Genomic DNA, 15,135 nt, shown 5'->3' with positions numbered 1-15,135 from the left:
TGATATTTATCAAGTTGAAATTTCAATTAGTCAGACTTTTTTTTCCGAGAGCGAGACTTAATTCACGCTCGGGATATATTATTCATGTTACCTTTATTCACGTGTTTCCTTGACAACTTTCCGAGTCAGGACGTGATAAAATGAGCGGGCGCCTATGTATTTTATGCAATTATTTGATATATTGGAACGGGGGGGAAAAAAGTGTGATATTCTAATTTTTTTGTAAATTGTTCTCACTTTAAACTATAAGACTTTTTAGTTTTTTGGACGATTGTCTTCTGTTCTTTTTTTTCTTTTTTTTTCAATTTAGGCCAGGAAATATCTATTGAAGCCTTTAATTTCACATTGTGAACTCCTCGCTCACGCTGTGCTTTTAAGACTGTGTTAGGCTGCCAGGATCAACTCAAACTGATTCATGTAAAAGTGGTATAAGCAGAGCGGATGCAGCCGCCATACTGATTTCCATGTCATTAGATAGGAACCATATTTTCTTGAAAAGCAGAGTATTTTCTCTGCATGCTGAAACTTAACTAAGGAACTGGGACTCAAGACAAAAACGGAAAGGGTGATCCGCTGTGAGTCAATCGGAAAAACGAAAATTTAGGATTTGAAAAATATTTATATATAGGCAAATGTGTATATGTCATTAAAACAAAAGTAAATTTCTACATAATACACTATATATATAATTTCTTAATATTTTTTATAAGATGCAAGCCATTTACATAGTTACATAGTAGATGAGGTTGGATAAAGACATCAGTCCATCAAGTCCAACCTATAACCCTACCGTGTTGATCCAACATTCTCAAGAGCGCTGCACGTTTAGGTGAAGAATCCTACTAATATTATAAGTGTGAATGTTTGTTACTCAATCACGCAAAAACGGCTAAACAGAGTTGAATGAAGTTATGTTCACATACTATATTACACTGCTCTTTCAGAAGCTTATCTGAGGTTCTGATAAAGTCAGGTCTGTTATATCTCTATGTCCGTTATGTACATGCATTTGCATATTATCTGATCTGCTGCAGGCAGTGCTGACACACTGTATGGAAAAACCCCTTTAATCCAAATTGGTAGTTTGCTACTTTTAAACATGCCAGGAAAAAGAAAATCTAATTTGTTGCAAAATTCTAAAACAACCAGAGCTATGAAGGAAGTCAGAAGTCACAGAGTCCTCCTCAAGCGGAGCTGATGAGAATCAGCGAACGCCAACACACTCATTATATGGCTTCCCAGTGAGCTGCTAAGATGCCGGAACAATCACGGGCACAGCGCGAGGAATGAGTTCAGTGGCAGTCCAGGTTGACAGCTGCTGAAACACTGGAGCAGGCGGATCATCAATGCCAACAACATGTTCATTATATGGCTTCCCAGCAAGCTGCTAAGAGGCTGGAAAAATCACAGGCATGGTGTGAGGAACAAGTTCAGCAGCAGGACAGCTTAAGAGCTGCTGAAACGCTGGAGCAGGCAAACCATCGATGACAACAATTTCCTGAATATAGACGAAGTCGTGTGCAGAGGCTAGTTGTAGATATAGGGCAGATCATAAGTAAGTATTAAATGGGTTATATAGGGAATACTAAAGCTTACCAGTGCATTCACTACAATGGATATATATATGTATATATATATATATATATATATCTCCCTATATTATAAAAATGAATTTCTGTCTGTCTGTTTGTCTGTCTGTCTGTCTGTGCTCTAATGCGAACCAAACGGCTGGACCGATCTTCACTAAATTTGGTACAGAGATACTTCAGGTATCCGGGAAGGTTTAAGACGAGACTCCAACTCACTCGGACGTACCGTTGCTGAGATACAGCATTCCAAACACAGTGCCCCCCCCCCCTTAGCCAATACAAACCTGCAAGTCTTTCACTCATATTCCAACTGCAATACACATGGTCACTCCACATGCACAATACAACACTGATATCCAAACTGAGATACGCGCATCAGAGGATTAGATACACAGATCAGCACACAGTGTCACACTCCAGAAGATTAGATACACGCGTCTGCACACAGTCCCACAAACCAGAGGATTAAATACGCACTTCTGCACACAGTTCCACACACTGAAGGATTTGATACGTGCGTCTGCACACAGTTCCACATGCCGAAGGATTAGATACACGCGTCTGCTCACAGTACCACACCCCGGGGGATTGGATACATGCGTCTGCACACAGTACCACATGCCAAAGGATTGGATACACGCATCTGCACACAGTTCCACACACCAGAGCATAAGATATGCACGTCTGCACACAGTACCACATGTTGTCGGATTAGATACGCGCGTCTACACACAGTTCCACACTCCAGAGGATTAGATACGCGCGTCTGCAGACAGTTGTACATGCCATAGGATTAGATACACGTGTCTACACACAGTTCCACACACCAGAGCATAAGATATGCACATCTGCACACAGTACCACATGCCGCAGGATTAGATATGTGTGTCTACACACAGTTCCCCACGCCGTAGGATTAGATACGCGCCTCTTCACACAATACCACACAGGGGAGGATTAGATACGTGTGTGCACACAGTACCACACTTTGGAGGATTAGATACATTCCTCTGCACACAGTACCACAAGTCAGAGAATTAGATGTGCGTCTCAGCACACAGTACCACACGGGGGAGGATTAGATACGCTCATCTGCACATAGTACCACATGCCAGAGGATTAGATATGCGCATCTGCACACAGTACCACACAGGAGAGGATTAGATACACACATCTGCACACAGTACCACACGCCAGAGGATTAGATACGCGCGTCTACATACAGTTCCACACGCAATAGGATTAGATACACGCCTCTTCACACAATGCCACACAGGGGAGGATTAGATACGTGTGCCTGAATACAGTACCACACTTTGGAGGATTAGATACATGCCTCTGCACACAGTACCACAAGCCAGAGAATTAGATACGTGTCTCAGCACACAGTACCACACAGGGAGGATTAAATACGTGTGTCTGCACACAGTACCCCACGCCAGAGGATTAGATATACGCGTCTGCACACAGTAACACATGCCGTAGGATTAGATACGCGCGTCTACACACAGTTCCACATGCCGCAGGATTAGATACGTGCCTCTTAACACAATACCACACAGGTGAGGATTAGATACGTGTGTCTGCACACAGTACCACAAGCCAGAGAATTAGATACGTGTCTAAGCACACAGTACAACACGGGGAGGATTAGATACGCGCGTCTGCACAAAGTACCACATGCCTCAGGATTAGATATGTGCCTCTTCACACAATACCACACAGGGGAGGATTAGATATGTGTGTCTGCACACAGTACCACACTTTGGAGGATTAGATATATGTCTCTGCACACAGTACCACAAGCCAGAGAATTAGATACGCGTCTCAGCACTCAGTACCACACGCCAGAGGATTAGATACGCGCATCTGCACACAGTACCACATGCCGTAGGATTAGATACACGCATCTACACACAGTTACACACGCCATAGGGTTAGATACGCGCCTTTTCACACAATACCACACAAGGGAGGATTAGATACGCACATCTTCACACAGTTCCACACACCAGAGGATTAGATAAGCACGTCTGCACACAGTACTACATGCCGTAGGATTAGATACACACGTCTGCTTACAGTTTCACATGCCAGACGATGAGATACGCACGTCTTCACACAGTTGTACACGCTATAGGATTAGATACATGCGTCTGCATACACTGCCACATGCTGTAGGATTAGATACGCGTGTCTACACACAGTTCCACACGCCGTAGGATTAGATACGCGCCTCTTCACACAGTACCACTTGCCAGATAATTAGATACACGTCTCAGCACACAGTACCACACTGGGGAGGATTAGATACGCGCATCTGCACAAAGTACCTCACGCCAGAGGATTAGATACACCTGTCTGCACACGGTACCACAACGCCAGAAGATTAGATACGCGCATCTGCACATAGTACCACATGCCGTAAGATTAGATATGCACGTCTGCACACAGTTTCACTTACCGGAGGATTAGATACGTGCCTCTTCACACAATGCCACACAGGGGAGGATTAGATACACACATCTGCACACAGTACCACACGCCGGAGGATTAGATATGTGCATCTGCAAACAGTACCACACCAACAAGGATTGGATACTTGCATCTAAACACAGTACTACACGGGGAAGGATTAGATACAGCTTTACTCCATGTATCCATAACAACTGATCATAGGTTTTTCACTGATATCCAAAATGAGATACACACAATCACATGACGCTTATGGACATACACACAAACCACATACAAAATACACCAGTGCAAAATTGGACATTTCTTATGGGGCCACTACACAAACATAAAATGTAATATACCCGTGCGAAGCCGGGTCCTCCCTCTAGTATATATATATATATATATATATATATATATATATATATATATATACATATATATATATATATATATATATATATATATATATATATATGTTGATTCTCTATAGCCCTGATTATTACCTTTGCAGAGCTCAGTAGGGTACCAGAAGGCTAAGCATATGGCTTCTCCTGCCACAACTGGTGGGATTGTCTTGTACTTCTGCCTCTCCTGATGATACGCTGATTCAATTGTGACATCACGGACTCTGCTGTATTCCTGCTTCAAGTCCATGGAGTGGAGCAGATGGATATTTTTGGATTTGGATATTGTGATAAAAACAGTCAAAATCAGACGCAACGGGGCACATTATGAGTTTTCAAACTCTCTAGTGACCTTGACTTTATTGTAAAACAGTGGCTTAGTGGGGGGAGCGTTTGGGTTAAATGTACCAAATTGCGCCATATTTTTGGTGCAAAATTCTGTCTGAAAGTAAACCAAATAATATATGGTATAAATTATAGTATAAGTGTCAGAAAATTCACCAAGTAAGTTGCCCAGGATAAATCTGACCCATTTGTAGACAATTTGTCTATATTTTCACTAGTAGTCACTGAGTCAATTATTTATTCCGAGTATATATTATTATATAGAGAATTACAATGTAGTCATTGGTATTATTGTAATCACATCTCTACCTATTTTTATTCAATCCACAATTAATTTAATGAAATTATTAAAACAAATTTTGTCCAGTTTGGTTAATGAATCAACAATTATAGAAATATATATATATATATATATATATATATATATATATATATATATATATATATATAGTGAAGTTGTTTATAACATGCCAGAACTGCCTTCTATGTAGACAGCTTTGTTACTATGTCCAATTATATGAGGCCCGAGCAGCAGAGACTTTCACAAATGCACTTTGTCAATATTAATAGGCTAAACTTTAGAGAAACCGTAAAGCAATGACATGACACAAGCTGTTACAATAGTGTTAGGTCTGCTACAATAATTAACAATCGGATATATTTAGTACATAGATGAATAAAACAAGTAATTCAATTATACCCGAAAATATAAAACACAATTAACAATATTCTAATATTTTAGGTTATTTAATTCTGATTTTCTTAATTTTTTTTATTTTGGGATAGAATAAAGAGTTAGAAAAAGTTGTATATTTGATCAGTTGTGACAGTGTATATGTATTTCTTAGCAATCAGGATATGAGGAGTGTATTATAATTTCATGTTACTCTTTAGTTATCTATTATTTAGTCTTCTAACTTTATTTCTGATACTAAAGTATCTAATTAGGAAAGGGAAGTCTATGGAGTAACTCTCCATCCAAAGTCCATCACTGACTACTGGGGGTGAGGTTTTTAGTAATAACTAGGGTTGAGCCAATCATTTTCCATTCAAACCCGATCCCGATCCCAATTCCGATCCCATTGCAAGCCAATGGGATTTTTTTTAATAATAGAAGATTGGATTTAAAAAATGATCCTATTCACTACACAGCATAGAGTCCAAAAAGTGTTTTAAAATAATCTCCTGGCTACTTAGCCCCCCTGGTGTCCGCTTACCTGCACAGATCCACTGCCGCTCCCCTTTCTCGCTCCATTTCTCTCTTTGACATGCTTTCAGAGCACAATGCTCGCCCCACCTCCCTAGGCTAGTGTTAGAGATGATGAGAGTAGGTGGGGCTTGTTGTGGCTTAGGAGAGTGTGGGCGGGGAGACGTGAGTGCATCACTCATGTCTCCCCTCCCAGTACCCGCCCACACTCTGCTAAGCCACAAGCCCCACCTTCTCCCAGCATCTCTAACAGAAGAGGAGCGAGAATAATGGGGAGCGGCAGCACTTCTGTGCAGGTAAGTTGAGTGAAGTTTGCGAGTAGATAGATACTATCTACTCTTCTGCTTCATCCCTGCTTTACCGTATACTCAGCTCTGCAAAATCTCAGATGTAGCAGAGTTTAGTATACGGTAAAACAGGGACGAAGCAGAAGAGTGGTAGGCGGTGGTAAATCCATAGGAATGAATGGTTGCAGCTGGCACGCAGGAGGTTAAGCGGCCAGACGCCGGCAAAGTCTGCGTGCCGGCCACTTCCAGTCATTCCTATGAGTGCGTGCTATTCAAAACGGGAGTTTTGAATAGTACTCACTTATCTGATACTATAGCTTTTCCCACAATGATTGGCCAGTAGCCAAGCATTATGGGAAATAACCTACAACCTCGATCCTGCTGGAAAAGATCGGGATCGGAATTCCAATTGCGATCGTGAAATTTACTCAATCGCCGATCAGAATCTGAACATTTCCGAGCCCGATCACTCAACCCTAGTAATAACCATTTCATAGAGGGAAGTAGGAGCAAGTGTTAGGTAACATTCCCAATGACACTTGGCATTGGGTTGAGATTTCTGTAACTTATGTGAGGTTCACACTTGCATTTGTGATTCCGTTCTTCGTGTCCGCTTGGAGATCTGAAGAACACAAACCTAATCCGCTTAATATGTTGGATCCCATAGACTAAAATGGGGTCCGACGGGTTTCTGCCAAAAAAAAAACTTCAAATGGATTTGGGGATGGACGCACCAAACACAGAGCAGACACAGGTGTGAACCTAGCCTTAGACTGTCAAGGATGTAGAGCATTCAGTATGAAAATCCAAAGTAGGATCTGTTCATGTTTCAAAATAATTTAGATTTCAGAATTTTATCGAATACATTTCCAAAATAACAACCTAATAACCTGGACTTTATACTCTCACTTTTGCTCTTGCTGCAATGGAAACCATCCCTTTATGATCAGACTTCCTAGTAAGCCTGTGATAGGCTTGTGCCCATATACAGAAGCCAATCAGAAGAGGCAGAGCTGCAGGAAGGAGGGACTGAGCACCAACCTGAACCAATGGGAAGAGGAAGGTGTGTCTCAGACTACCTTAGTAGTCTCCGATCATAACTCTGCCCTAATACAACTGAACTAAAAAAACAACCAAATCGAGGAAAATAAACAGTCAGGAACCAACCCCTGTAGGTACTAACTGGGGGATCACTTCCAGAAACTTGATAGTTATTCACAGTGTTACCTATAAAATATACCATCAAAGAATCTCCAAAACGTAATAAAAATAGATCTCTACCCCAATTATCAGGAAGCCAAAGAACGCGATATCCCATAAACATCTACGACAAACACTTTACGATAAAAAATGGAGACTCGTTCATAAGAAAACCAAGCTGACTTGAAAAGTCCTGTATTCAATCCACTTTGGTTTGTTAAATTTCATGGCATGTATTCCCTCCATAGCCTTCAACACCTGAAAAATTAGTAGAGGAATTTGACTGATTATAGGTCTGTTTTGCTTGTTCTACTGCTACTTCTAAAAGGAATACTCAGCAGAACTTGCATTTTTTTCTTCCATTTTGTGCTGTCTGCATGAGTAATTACCTCCCTGATTTCTGAGATGCAATTGAGTTGCTTCCACATTAGAAAAATCTAAAGATTGATAGAGCCATCTCCCCTAAAGGATTAGTTTGCTGTAGTAATTCCACGGAGTAGGTCATTCTTGTGAAAAAAAAAAAAATGCCACAGCTTAATTTCTACTATTTCGAAATCTAGAAATTCCGTCCGAGGCTTTCTTAGTTCACCTAAAAAGATTCCCGAGATTGAATTATATCATCATTTAATAGATGGCCCATCCTAATTGTCTCATGCTGGATAGGCGGGATAATAAGGATTACAGTGGCATTTATGAAAATTGATGAAAGGCAAAAATGTTGTTTTCCTCCGACCATAAGACCGTCCTAGACTCAATTTACATTTCTCTTACGATACAAATGAACTGGTCTCATTTGGAATTCACTAAGTGGGAAAAAAAATTCTATTTTGCTTTTTGCGCTTTGTTAAAAACAAAGTTATATATAATAATCATTGGAATATTTTGGCATGGGTGAATACATCCTCTTGCCCACATTGAGTACTTCCCATGGAGGGTTGAGCGCAGAGCAACACACAATATGTCCGGTGGCCACCTTTACCTTTGTTTACACAATCAGGTTCTAAAGACTCCTGTAGGCTTTAGTCAAAAATGTGCAAGTCCAATCTATTGGACATCTTTGACACCCCTTGTTGCCTTGCAGTGATGGGGTCCTGGGTTGGAAACACAACATCTGTATGGAGGTTGTATGTTCTTCCCATGTTTGTGTTGGTTTCCTCCAGATTTCTACCACATGTCACAATATAATGATAGATAAATTGGCTTTACGTACAAAAAACTGACCCTTGTGGGTGTTGGGAATAAATGCCTGTTTGGCAGCCACTATACTTCCCTACTCTACAATACTCTCTGACTTTTCGTGAGAAAACGAATTACAAACATTTGTCATTGTCAATGCAGTAAAGCCCCTTTGAGGCTGAGGCCACGTGTTGCAAATTTTGTTGTGTTTTTTTGAGCCAAAGCCAGGAGTGGATTTAGCAGAAGGGGAAGTATAAGAGGAGCATAAGAGGAGTATAAGAGAAGTATAAGAGGAGTATAAGAGGAGTATAAGAGGAATATAAGAGGAGTATAAGCGAAGTATAAGAGGAGTATAAGAGGAGCATAAGAGGAGTATAAGAGAAGTATAAGAGGAGTATAAGAGAAGTATAAGAGGAGTATAAGAGAAGTATAAGAGGAGTATAAGCGAAGTATAAGAGGAGTATAAGAGGAGCATAAGAGGAGTATAAGAGAAGTATAAGAGGAGTATAAGAGAAGTATAAGAGGAGTATAAGCGAAGTATAAGAGGAGTATAAGAGGAGTATAAGAGGAGTATAAGAGAAGTATAAGAGGAGTATAAGAGAAGTATAAGAGGAGTATAAGCGAAGTATAAGAGGAGTATAAGAGGAGCATAAGAGGAGTATAAGAGAAGTATAAGAGGAGTATAAGAGAAGTATAAGAGGAGTATAAGCGAAGTATAAGAGGAGTATAAGAGGAGCATTAGAGAAGTATAAGAGGAGTATAAGAGAAGTATAAGAGAAGTATAAGAGGAGTATAAGAGAAGTATAAGAGAAGTATAAGAGGAGTATAAGAGGAAGTATAAGAGAAGTATAAGAGGAGCATAAGAGAAGTATAAGAGGAGTATAAGAGAAGTAAAAGAGGAGTATAAGAGAAGTATAAGAGAAGTATAAGAGAAGTATAAGAGGAGTATAAGAGGAAGTATAAGAGAAGTATAAGAGGAGCATAAGAGAAGTATAAGAGGAGTATAAGAGGAGTATAAGAGGAGTATAAGAGAAGTATAAGAGAAGTATAAGAGGAGTATAAGAGGAAGTATAAGAGAAGTATAAGAGGAGCATAAGAGAAGTATAAGAGGAGTATAAGAGGAGTATAAGAGAAATATAAGAGGAGTATAAGAGGAGTATAAGAGAAGTATAAGAGGAGTATAAGAGGAGTATAAGAGAAGTATAAGAGGAGTATAGGAGAAGTACAAGAGGAGTATAAGCGAAGTATAAGAGGAGTATAAGAGGAGCATTAGAGAAGTATAAGAGGAGTATAAGAGAAGTATAAGAGAAGTATAAGAGGAGTATAAGAGAAGTATAAGAGAAGTATAAGAGGAGTATAAGAGGAAGTATAAGAGAAGTATAAGAGGAGCATAAGAGAAGTATAAGAGGAGTATAAGAGGAGTATAAGAGAAGTATAAGAGGAGTATAAGAGAAGTATAAGAGAAGTATAAGAGGAGTATAAGAGGAGTATAAGAGAAGTATAAGAGGAGTATAAGAGGAGTATAAGAGAAGTATAAGTAAAGTATAAGCATAGAATAAGAGAAGTATAAGAAGAGTATAAGAGGAAGTATAAGAGGAGTATAAGAGAAGTATAAGAGGAGTATAAGAGAAGTATAAGAGGAGTATAAGCGAAGTATAAGAGGAGTATAAGACGAGCATTAGAGAAGTATAAGAGGAGTATAAGAGAAGTATAAGAGAAGTATAAGAGGAGTATAAGAGAAGTATAACAGACGTATAAGAGGAGTATAAGAGGAAGTATAAGAGAAGTATAAGAGGAGCATAAGAGAAGTATAAGAGGAGTATAAGAGAAGTATAAGAGGAGTATAAGAGAAGTATAAGAGGAGTATAGGAGAAGTATAAGAGGAGTATAAGCGAAGTATAAGAGGAGTATAAGAGGAGCATTAGAGAAGTATAAGAGGAGTATAAGAGAAGTATAAGAGAAGTATAAGAGGAGTATAAGAGAAGTATAAGAGAAGTATAAGAGGAGTATAAGAGGAAGTATAAGAGAAGTATAAGAGGAGTATAAGAGAAGTATAAGAGGAGTATAAGAGAAGTATAAGAGAAGTATAAGAGGAGTATAAGAGAAGTATAAGAGGAGTATAAGAGAAGTATAAGAGAAGTATAAGAGGAGTATAAGAGGAGTATAAGAGAAGTATAAGAGGAGTATAAGAGAAGTATAAGAGGAGTATAAGAGAAGTATAAGAGAAGTATAAGAGGAGTATAAGAGAAGTATAAGAGGAGTATAAGAGAAGTATAAGAGAAGTATAAGAGGAGTATAAGAGGAGTATAAGAGAAGTATAAGAGGAGTATAAGAGGAGTATAAGAGAAGTATAAGTAAAGTATAAGCATAGAATAAGAGAAGTATAAGAAGAGTATAAGAGGAAGTATAAGAGGAGTATAAGAGAAGTATAAGAGGAGTATAAGAGAAGTATAAGAGGAGTATAAGAGAAGTATAAGAGGCGTATAAGAGGAGTATAAGAGGAGTATTAGAAGAGTATAAGAGGAGTGTAAGAGAAGTATAAGAGGAGTATAAGAGGAGTATAAGAGGAGTATTAGAGGAGTATAAGAGGAGTATAACAGGAGTATAAGAGATGTATAAGAAAACTATAAGAGGATTATAAGAGGAGTATAAGAGATGTATAAGAGATGTATAAGGTCCTGTACATTGCATTGTATGTACTGTGAAGTGAGGCGTACTGTGTCAGTGATCTGATGCTCCAGTGATCAGACTACCAACCATTTTTAACATCATTGGGGTAGTATTTACATGGGTTTTGAGACACTGGACTCCAGATGCATAATTGATGATCCCAAACCAGCTGATAGGTTACCTTAAAGCATCCAATGGGAGGCCGTGTTCAATGATCACTTGACCTTTAGATATAACTGTCAACCACTTATTGGGACCACCAACTGGATTGAAATAACATTTTAAAAAAATTATATTATAATAATAATAATAATAATAATAATAATAATAATAATATAAATCTCTTTAATTCATTCTTCTCTTTATGACTATAACTGCAGATCAGATACACTGGGCAAATTTATTTTTGCCCTATTGCCCTATTGTACTCTGGCCCAAAAAAATTGCAAACCTATGATTTGTGACTTATTGAACGCCATTGGCAACAATGACACTTTTATGCCACCCTCGACACTTTCTTTGCCTCATCATCAAATCATTGTATCCTCCATGGGCAAAGGGTATATCAAAGGGTATGTCTAGATAAATCTGCCCCTTTGCTTATTCGACAGATTTCCTTTTAAGCTATTAGCAACACAGATTAGATTACAAAGGATGAAGATTCTCCTACAAACAGGGTAATGCTCATGAACACTCGTATCATGGAACCATGTTGTATGGACCCATTGTCTTGCCACTTCCATTGGTTTCCATAAGGAACAATAACTTTTTGAAGCAGCTTTGACAAATGTCTTGTATATTTCCTTACTCTCTTAGGTTTCTTAGCGATACAATCACATTTATAGCACAAACCTCTGTAGTAAATAACTGTGTCCATTTCGATGAAGTAAAGGTTCTTGAAGGGTCGGTAGGAGAATTCTCACCTCTCTAGTACAATCCAATATTGATGATCCGAACACTTTTTTAATCCAGAATTAATCAATCTGATGTTCTCTTTTATATTAGGTAGGTGGCTGACACATATACCATGGAGATTTCAAATACATTACAAATAGAATTATTTGGAAGGATCCGAGAAAATCTCAATTTAATTGCATTTTGTCACGATGTTAAAGTTGACGTTCTAATTTGTTACCAGGACAGAACTTATGACGTGAATGTAATTTAGAAATCACAGAATGATCATTAAAATGACAATGAAAAACGGTTTCTTTATGTTTTATTTTTACATAGTTACATTGTTTTTCTTTCATTATTTATGTGACATATGGAACGCAATGATTGTGTACAGATATTGTACCATGTATAGCCAATGTCACTATATAATATTATATTGAGTAGTTTTCTAAATAATATACCTGATATGTGTCTATAGACTGGTCGAGATGTTATTTTTTTGGAAAAAGCTAAGTGACCAATACGGCGTTCACCGTATCGGATAAATAACGCTGTTTTTGGATAGTGGGGACATTTCCAATAATACACATGTGGGGAAACCTAACATGTTTATTTATTTTTGTTTACATTATATATTTTTTTTAAATAAATAATAATAATAAATGTAATAATTTTTTATTTATTTTTTTGTTTTGTTTTTTATTGATTTTTGTGTGGTTTTGTTTTGTCACTTTTTTTGGAGACGGATTGGACATGACAAGTTTCAACATTTCTTATTTTCAGCAACTTTCTTCCCAACTGTAAATCCAGGAAATCAGTCAACCAGTCCTACTAAAAATTTCAGGTTGGGTCAACTTTTTTCATATGTGTATGGGGGATATTTGAGGAGGTTGTTCGCTGACAACTACCCTCTTAGGGTATGTTCATATGGCGGAATTTGCATTCCATGTGTGAACATTACGCGTGGCTAGCCATGATTGGATGACGGTGCTGTGCTCCGGCATCCCATCCAGGCATTTTGCTCCAGGAGGGAGCCTCACACCGTGACTGATTCAGCCGAGGAATTCATAGGAAGAAGGGTCATCTTGCTTCTTTTTTCTGCTACTAGCTAGCGCCAAAAAGAAGCGAGCGGCTCCCATTGAAGTCAATGGGCGTTGGTTTTGGCAGTGGATTTTGAGGCGGATTCTGCGTCAAAATCCTTTGCCAAAAAATTCTTTGTGAACTGACCCTTAGGCCTAGTTGACAGGGGGATTCCACGTGTCATATTCCGTCATATTCTAGTCTGGAGGGTGTTGTCGTGAGGCAGAATCTACCTGAAGAAAGGGCATGTCGATTTCCGCTCACAGAAAAGAGAGCGCTAGTGGTCTACATAGACATCTATTGTGAGGAAGTGGATTATGACGTGGATTCAACGCCATAATCCACCCCCTCTTGCCCCGTGTGAACGAACCCTTATAGTCCGAGAGGAGAGTCATTGGTTCTGGTGGAATTGGAAGTCCACGAGTTACGTGGTTGGCCATTCATTGCCGATGGCAAAGTCAAGTCTCAGTAGCCCGACGCTCTCATATACAAGGGGTTGTGACGTTCCCAAATATATTTTTACTTTTCATCTCTATCACTTTTATTCTTACATTTCATATTTTTTCTCTTGAGAAAACCAAATAAAGATAATAAAATAATAAACTCCCATATCTTACTTTATGCTAGACAAAAACACCAATATTAATGGACTGTTCTTGTATCATTTTGTACAATTTCCGTCCTGTTTTCTTGGAAACCTTGCTCTGATAACACCTAATTGTACAGTTTTGTTATTTTCTCCCCAGAACAAGAGACAGGCTCCCGCTACAGAAAATTTTCACTCGACTTGCATTTAATTTGCATATCATTAAATTTACATTCATAATGTTTGGACATCTCTAGTCATGATGTGTCTTATTATTCTGGTTTTGGACATCAGAAAATGTAGATTTCTAAGGTGCAAAATTAATGTTTGCAAATACAAAGTATATTTGAAATGAATTTTCAAGTATTTCGGGATCCTTTGCAATTTTATTTGAATGTATTTTTTTTATTTTTTTTTCGATTTTTATTGTTAAGGATATCGGATAATTTTATTAGAGTTATTGCAATTATTTCAATTATATGTTACAAAATAGGAAATACAGTAAAGAGAATTCTTTATATAGTGGGTGTATTTTTTTTCTATGAAATTATCTCAGATAATTCAGAAAATGATGCATAAGTTAAATGTCCCTTGATACATTGTAGTTGTAGAAAAACTGTGTAAATACATGTGTAAGCATTCATTATCTCAAATTCTTTGTAGTCCATTGAGAATTAAACAATAATTTTACTGCGCAATTACAAGGCTTTTCTCCCAATTGTTAATCCCATTAAGTACGTCTCCTAGAAGCATCTACAGAATAAATAGGCAATCAACAGGATCTGCGAGAATGTGTCCTAATCATACCATAGATAATAAGATAAGAATCGAAATATTACGTTTTATATATTTAATTGTGTTCTTTTTTTTTTCTTAATATACACATTATATATATATATATATATATATATATATATATATATATATTTGTATATTCTGTAACTAAAATTTTTAGTACTCAAGTTATTTAAGACCCAACCCTTCTGGTTATCTTAAGATATAGCCATTAAGACAGCCTACTTCTCAAGTCTTTGGCTCAGCTCCATATTGATCTTCCTTTGGATATCCAGCCAGGGGCTCACTCCTAAATGTTACACAATGGCTATTCTGGCTGGTTAAGCTCTTAATTCCTACCAAGACTTGAGATTGTAAACTTCTTTTCCCCCTACGCCCAACAGCAGCACAACTGGGGTATTCCTGCCCCTATGAGCTGTTAGGACAGGTGGAATTTTTA

Source organism: Leptodactylus fuscus, chromosome 8, assembly GCF_031893055.1.
Source record: "Leptodactylus fuscus isolate aLepFus1 chromosome 8, aLepFus1.hap2, whole genome shotgun sequence".
NCBI classification, from domain to species: domain Eukaryota; kingdom Metazoa; phylum Chordata; class Amphibia; order Anura; family Leptodactylidae; genus Leptodactylus; species Leptodactylus fuscus.
Note: the sequence above shows the minus strand (reverse complement) of the source record.